This window comes from Pogona vitticeps, chromosome 3 (genome assembly GCF_051106095.1).
Source record: "Pogona vitticeps strain Pit_001003342236 chromosome 3, PviZW2.1, whole genome shotgun sequence".
Classification (NCBI taxonomy): Eukaryota; Metazoa; Chordata; class Lepidosauria; order Squamata; family Agamidae; genus Pogona; species Pogona vitticeps.
The window spans coordinates 96,655,001-96,663,456 of NC_135785.1; positions in this window are offsets into that span (position 1 = coordinate 96,655,001).

Sequence of the window (8,456 nt, forward strand, 5' to 3'; positions counted from 1 at the left end):
TGCCACCTAACAGTGAAAAGGACACAGAAATAGCTTGATATGACCACAAAATGTTACCTGTGACCAGTATAATTCGATCTAAATACAGAAGACTTGATGCATTAAAACAAATTACATCTTCTATTTAGAGTTGTTCAAATGAATGCTTTCGTGCATTTAGTGGATGTATGGTAAATCAACTGAGTTCCAGTATCTTTTCTTCTATTAATTCCTTGACAGAGCTGAATTCCATTACCTTTTCCTGATTTCAAATATGTTCATTATTATTCTCCCTGATCCACAACCTTGCTTTAAGGTCTAGAACTTCTAAATAATCCAATTAATTAGTACTCAATGACCAAGGCCTTCAGCTCCTAAATAGGGCCCGCAGCAACAGCAAACCTCCAGGCAGCTAAGAACCACAGTCTTCCATCAGAATCTGGCTGGTTTCATGTGATTTGGGGCATTCTTTACATAAACTGGGATGGTGGGTAGTCTGAAAAAAATGCAAATTATTGTTTACTTCCTATGCTGAAAAAAACAGAAATTATGTTAAAAGACTGGAACAGTGGAATCAAATCAAATCCCAATGGCATCTCCATCTTCTTGTGCTGAAGGCAGAAATGTAAGTACAAACTGGGCCAGCTGGTGGGCATCTGAACAAATAAATGATTTCAGACTGAAATAATGACTAGTTACCTGTAAAAAATGAGAAACTTTGTTGCATGCAGTGCCAAAATGTTGGAATACTTGGAATTAGGAAGGAGGGGGATAAAGAAAATATAAAATTGGGCAATCATGAAATCTCTCATGATGGCAAAATGCAGAATCGGAAGTTATCTTTATGGGGGAAAAGTTGACCATAAAGAAAGTTCACATCATAAAACTGCTGTTACATCAGCAGAAGAAACAGAAGCAAACCCTGGAGATGAAATCTCTCTCTCTTGAAAAATATATAATAAGATATTTCACACATCATATAAATGTGGTCAAAAATAATCATTCCTTTAAGACTTTCAGAGATGGAATTAACTTGTAATGGTATTGATGCAGCTTATATTGTCCATTGTCAATCAAAAAGCTAAAAACATGAGAAATAATGTGATTGAAAGAATAATAACATCTAATAGCAAGATCTTCTTAATCACTGAAGAAGCAAGCACTATCACTTAAAAAAAAAAGAATTTGATTTTGTATGTATGAGTTCTTGTCCCATACTGTGCAATGAGTATTCCTTTCTTGTCTTGTTAACTAGATAAGAACTAGATAAGGTCATAGCAAATCAAAGTGTCACATCTGTCCTCCAACAGCTCCATTCTTTCAGGAGTATCTGAATGAACATTTGGTTTCTATTGCTTGTGATAGTGCAGCTGTGATATTAGAAAATGCTTTTGGAGTTAAGAAACTGTTGAAAGATAAATTTCCCTGTGTTATTGTATGGCATTCAACCACAGACTACAATCAATGAGTGATATTGTACATGCTGTCTTTGGAATCAATCAATTCAAATATTTATTTTACAGTGGTTATATTTTGTACCATGTTTCACCAAAAAAAGTAGAGATCTACAGATACATGCAAAAATGCTGGAGCTAATATTGTTAACAATTGGGAAATGATTAGCTTCCAGTTTCAGATCAGTCTGCCCATGGGAAGATGATAAAGCCTTGGTGCTTCATTTTCTTGAAACTAAAAATGATTGCAACAGAGACTAAAAGAGAAATCCAGTTCCAAGGTTTACAAAGGAGGATAACTTCAGTGAAACTTCTGCTGGACTTAGGACTGCTGTGTGATTCCTGCTGAGAACTGCTGGAAATGAATCCAGATTTACAAGATCATTAATGAATAATCATCACTGCTGCACTTAAATTTGCCAGTCTGGTCATACTCAGCTCCTGCAAAATCATGGGTAGGGCATGGTGAAGCAAAGGCAGAGGAGAACAAGGGAGCAAGAGTAGTATAATTCATAGTTAGTGGGAAGCAGCAAAATATATTGCTTCTCCTTACTCTGTGAAATGAATTGGCTTGACCTTTCTAGAGTTATTTGGAGTGTAACAATGGTGAGTCACTTCCTGGTTTGCTGACTAAAGTGGCTTCTCAGCTGTTATGGATGGTGTTCCTGTCTTTTCTTCCTTTAACTGAGAGCTGCTTTATGGTGCTCAGATAGAATCTCATCTGAGCATGTGCTGCCATTAGATATTGTAAACAATACACTAATGATGTAAACTACTTTAGGATTTTTTGAATTAAAAGTGGTAGTGAAAAAAATCTTAATTGGGGATACAAAGCTTCACTTGACTCATAAGAACGAGAGGCAACTAAAATTCTCACCTGCAAGAAAGCAAGAGGTTGAGAATTTTCATTTTTGCAAAAATTATTTTTAGACACACTGCAAGATCAGTTTTCATATTGACAAGATTGTGTTCTTAGACAAATTGTAAGATGAATTTTTTGCAAGCTGCATGGACTTAAAAAACCTGAGACATTGGACAGGTTTGCAAACCTTTAATCTCTCATCCAGTTTTGCTATGTTTGCTCTGCATGCATGGGAAATGATGCTCACTTTGTTCAGAGACGCTTTGCAAAAAATGCAGAAAACCTAGCAAAAAGGACTAGAGTCTTTCAATTATTGAAGGCAAGAAATCTCACAGAGGTTAACAGGTGTTTGACAAGCTGTCTCAGCATGTCAAGACAGTCTCTCTCATCACACAATCTAGTGAGATTTCTACAGATCTTTAGTCTTAATTAAAGATGGGCATGAACCACAGTTCAGCAGTTTGGCCACACAGCTATTCCATGGGTTCTCTGGCTTCTCTTATCCCACCTCCTCCAGTGAGCACCCAATCAAAGGCAGTGGTGTGGCTTCCCAGTCAAGCCACCTCTGGCAGGTGCCCACTCAGAGGCAGTCCCCAGAGGAGGTAGGGCTACGAAGCCACTCCACTGCTACTGGGTGTGCACCCATTGGAGGAGGTAGGGATGAGAAGCTGGGGCACCCACAGAATAGCTGTGTCACTGAACTGCTGAACCGCATTGAGTGATTCATGCCCATCTCTATATTTAATAAATAAAAATAAATAAAGGCTATGATCTTGACAGACCACCAATTGCTATCCAGTAATAAAGTGATACAAGATACAGGTTGCTGTCCTCTGAAGATGCCGGCCACAGAGACTGGCAAAACATCAGGAAGAACAACCTTCAGAATACGGCCAAAGAGCCCGAAAAACCCAGAACAACCTGGCTGTGAAAGCCTTTGCGAATATATTGATACAAGAACTGTGAAAACATCCCACTTCCATTTACAACTAACAGAACATGATCCTTAAATATCCCAAAGATACTCTTTAGCAAATATAGTACACACCTACATCTGTTGATAAAGATACAGAGTGTGGTGTAGAGTGGATGGAGTGATGGACTAGGAGTCTGAAGACCGGAGTTCAAATCACTGCTCAGTGATGGAAACTCACTGGGGGGTGGAACTGGTAAAACCACTCCTTAAATATCTCATTTATGTTGAAAGTTGGTTTCTACTTAACAACAACATCCATAGATTCAAGTAAAGCAAGATTCCCATCTCCAAATTAAATTAGGTATGGGTGTAAGTCAATCAATTCATTAATTAAATATTCTCAAATTCTCACTAATACTGGCATCCAGCAATATATTTTCTTGGGTGACTAATGAGTTTCTTCAAGGCCAGATACTTAATCAATCAAATGAGGTCGACAACTTTATTTTGTTTATCATTTCATTTCATCTCCTCTTCACCTGTATTTCTATGCCAACAACTTTCGAAAGAAAAATCCTTCTGAAGTAAATTAGTAAATGAAAATAATATCTGAATATTTTTTCCAACAAGGACAATGTTGTTTTGAAGGTGAAAAAAATCCTCTTTTGTAGAATTAAACAAAGAAGAAAGAGAACAACTGACAATCATAAAAATGGTCTGAACTATTAAGGGGAGACTCCATATATGCCTTCCCAGTAAGAGTATAAATCAGTGAGGCAGAGCATAAAAACAATATGCTCATCAGAAAAATAAAATACTGCGATGGAAGATGTTTTCTCTAGCCCACTATAGTAGACAGATGGGGAGAACAAGAAGAGGAACCTTTATAATGGAAAGATAAATCAGTAGGGAAAAGATCACCACAAAGTAAGCTACTATAAAAAACGACATGAAAATCAAAGGACAGTGCTGTAAACAAAACTAAAATACACCCACAGAGGACAAATATAAACGAAAGACAACCCAACTAAATGCAGAATCCCTGGTATGGTGCAAAATACTGTGTAAGCATTAGTCAAAGGGCAGTGAACTTTTAGTGTAGAAAGAAATACTTACAAAAGCATGTGGCAACTGGATTCCATGAAATGAGAAAACAGCATGTGTGCGGAAATACACAACTATATAAAAAACAAAAAAAGTTCACTACTGTTCTGGGTTGCTTGGCCTTTTATATAGAGCAGTGGTTCCCAACCTTGGGGCCCCAGATGTTCTTGGACCTCAACTCCCAGAAAACCTGGCCAGCACAGTTAATGGTGAAGGCTTCTGGGAGTTTTAGTCCAAGAACATCTGGAGACCCATGTTGGGATCTGCAGATGAAGCCTGTCTCAGGATCTGCAGATGAAGCCTCCCTCCCCTCTTGGCCAGCAAGGAGAAAGGAGACAAGCGCTCGGGTGTGTGTTTCAGGGCGTGATCCGGATGAATTAAACAGCGTGCTCTCTAGCATGCTGTTCAGTGAGAACTCTTCCAGACCGTCCTCTCGCCCCCGTTTATTATCGGGACCTTCCTTTGAACAAGTTAATCAAAAACTATTCTAAACAGAGGCGGTTAATATCCTGAATACACAGCCAGAATCGACAGACAGGCTGGTAAACATTCCTGAATACAGAGCAGGGTAAACATATACAGTTAACACCTTAAGTAAACTAATAAGTTAATACAATTTACCCAGAAACAGGAAATTCCTAAATACACATGCAAGTTAATCAACTCAGAGACAGATAATTATTTTAGATACCAAAGCAGGTTAATGATCATCCTTACTGGAAACTGACCTGTGCCCAAAACAATGTCTGCTATATACATTGTAAAAGCATACAATTTCCCCACAGACCCAAGGTTGGGAACCACTGATACAGAGGAAACTGGAAGACTTGTACTGACCACTAATGTACCGGTGCTAGGCAGTGTTGAATACTTTAGTCATCAGAATAGCAAGGACTATGATATTGTGCACACACATCACAATCTTCCTTTTTTTCCTCTCAGCTTAGCCAGAATCCACAGGGGAGCTGGGAAAGAAACTGATTTTCCCAGGAACACTACATTATTGCCACTATTCCTGTCGTAACAGAAAGTATTTGAAGGTATGTAGGTCTTGCATAGGCAATTAAAAGGCATTAGCTTTACAAAACACCTGCTTCTCTTTTGTTATAGCTATGGTTTGGATCATCAAGTCTGCATTTTGGTCTCTCCTTGTGGTAGGAGTGCCAAGGGAATTGTCATAAGGAGCCTCTGCACTTCCAAATTTCCCATTACAACACTGCTGCTGACAAGATATAAGACACACCCAACAGATACTCTGCACAACAACATGTGACTAAGGCTATGGTCAGATTCCTACATGCTGGCAGAGCAGCCCCTTTTGAAAGATTTCTGAGCAGGCAACAGATCCAAATCTTTACAGAAGAAAGATCAGGGAGACAATATACTGTAGATCAAGTGGCTGAAACCAGCTTATCATCGCTAAGGAGGAGCAAAATCAACTAGTTTAATTTATTAATAGGATCTGAAAGGATAGGTGTGCCAATTCTTTGGAGGGGATTGTATTAGAAATGGGCATGAACTGCATTGTATGCCTTGTGATTCATTCCATCCCTGTGACTCAGTCTGATATCTTTGTTTGAAACATTTCATTTTGGGTTGGCTTTATCATATTAAATTTTATGAGCAGGTGCAGCTTATTAAAGATTGAAGATGTGTACCTTCTTGCCAAAACCTGAAGATATGTGTGTTGCATTACCAAGATGTCAATTAAATGGTATAATCTAGATAATGCTCATTTCAGACCTTGGGGAACTGAGATAAAATCCCTAATTAATTAATTAATTCAAGCATCATGCCACTATATCATAGAAGTAGAAAATCCATATTTTCCAGATATTTAGGACCAGCAACAGCCCTAGCCAGAATCAAGATTTCTGGAGGCTGTAACCAAAAACATTTGGAAGGCACTGGGATGCCCACCCCAGCTACAGAAATTTAGCTACATGGCCCTATAGGTCATACAGACTATCGTCTTGTCTCCATACCTATTTTGGAACCAGCTAAAGAATGCTAAAGAGGGTCTCTAGGAGGTCTGATATGCCATTTGGTATGATCTTCACATCCAAATGGAATGCGGAGCTGAAGCAGCCCTATGTGGTTCCCCTGCTCACCTGCAGAATGAGACAGGACAACAAGGGGGATTTTCTCTTAAAGGGCAATCCAAGAAAAGCAAGTAAAAATCCCTCCTATCTCTTGCTGCAGCCCCTGCTCTGCTTACCCTCTTTAGTAAGCCAAAGCAAGTAGATGTGTGCACAAGTGTGCACAAAGAGGGTTCAGCTTTCCAAAGGCCACCTCCCCACTCTGCCTTTGGAAATCCTTACTTTTACCGCCAATGCTGCTCCATTTGCACCCTTTAAAAAGTGAGGCCAAGCTACAAACATACACAGAGATAGACACACACACAGTGAGGTATACACCCACTCACCCACCTACAAACAAGAGGATTTGGATTTCCAATGGCAGCCTCAGCCTGCTGACTTTGGAAATTAAACACTTGCATGGAGCCTAAGAAGAGTTTAACTTGTCTATATTGTGAAACGGCTCTCTTATTAACCCACTTCAGTATATTCGCAAATTGAAAGAGGAAGCTTCCTTTGACCCATTCCCACTAATCGCATCTGGGGAAGTCAAACCAAAGTAGAGTGATCCTACCCACACCAGAAAAGTAGAACGCCCTTGACAGGGACCAGAAGGGTGCAGGGAGGAACACTCTGGGTATGGACGGTTTCGTTTTAGCAAAGATGTGGTCAGAACGCCATCTTTAAGAGCCCACCATCCTTGCCCTGCAGTGGTCCAAACAGTGTGTGAAAGGCCCATCTGATTGAGCTCTGAGGCTCACTCCCACACATTTGTGTGTAGGACTGCAGCCTTGAAATGGGCTTGTCGCAAGCCTTTTACCAAAGGACAACCTACTGAGTGGTCAGTGGCATTGTTTAGAAGCAGGATGGCAGCCACATAAATTACAGCCTTTCCCTGAGAAGGAGAACAAGCTCCTCAGAGTAATTTGTATGCAGAGCCAATGCTTTAGCAGCATGGTTCACCTTTGCCTCCCTCCCCAGATGATGTGGGATTCTTAGTCTCTCAAGAACAGCCGGGGAGGGGGGGAGAGTCAGGTTATTTAAAGACATCCCCCCTCTCCCCACCCTCTTCCTTTTCTGGCACCAATGAAGGAGAGAGTTCCGCTAAGCTGCGCTGTTGCAAACTGCGTCATCATTTGGAGTCCTGTGAAGACATCGCTCGGGAGTCTAGGGGAGCTAGCATCAGCTACCCCCTGTGGTTTGATTAATAATTTCATTTGATTTACTCAGCTAATTTTTGTACCTTCCCATAATCTCTGTGTGAATTTAATGTATATTAATTGATTAAGTTTAAATAAAAAAATTATTTATGGGGATCTAGTACTGCAAAAGGGGGGATCGCGACCACGCGGCTTGCGCGGGTCGCGCCTCAGTGTGATCAAAGTTTGCCAGTAGCTTTAAGGAGGTAAATACAAGAGACTTACTTCAGCCAAAGGACCAGTGTCGAGAACGCCTCATTTGATTGGCGCTCCATTAACCCAGAGCTTCTGAGGGTCAGGTAAGCAGGAGGTGGCCGAGGTGCACCGCGCCCTCTCAGATCCGCAGCAGTTTATTTGGAGGATTCACACCAGCTCAGGGTGCGTGTGGCGCAGCTGTTAGGTCCAATGGTTGTTGGCGCTTCGATCTCCCCCCCCCCACTGCACCATTCTGCTTACTCCAGGGATCGGAGTTTCTAACATCTGGGTGGTGCTTCATGCGAATAGCGCCACCGGTGTGGGAGATCATGGAACAAAGAAAGGCTAATTGCCTTAGAGAAAGAACAAAGGAGTTGACAACTGATGTCCAAGGCAGCGGAGCCCACAGACAACGGCCCGAGAGCTCTTTTATTTACTTAGCATGATTTACATAGTATGTTGTGTGTGAGAGAGATAGGATACTGATAGGACCAACAGTTAACAAGGAGAAGCTGGCTTGAGGTCCGTGGGTGGTCAAATTGCGGCCAGCCGGGTTCTTGCTGTCTTTTAAGACCGCAAGAACTTGGGGCCAGGGAGTCGCTCATTTGTTGCTTAAGGGGGCTTTTGAGACCCCTACAGTTTAACCTGATTCCGCACTACGGCAGGCCC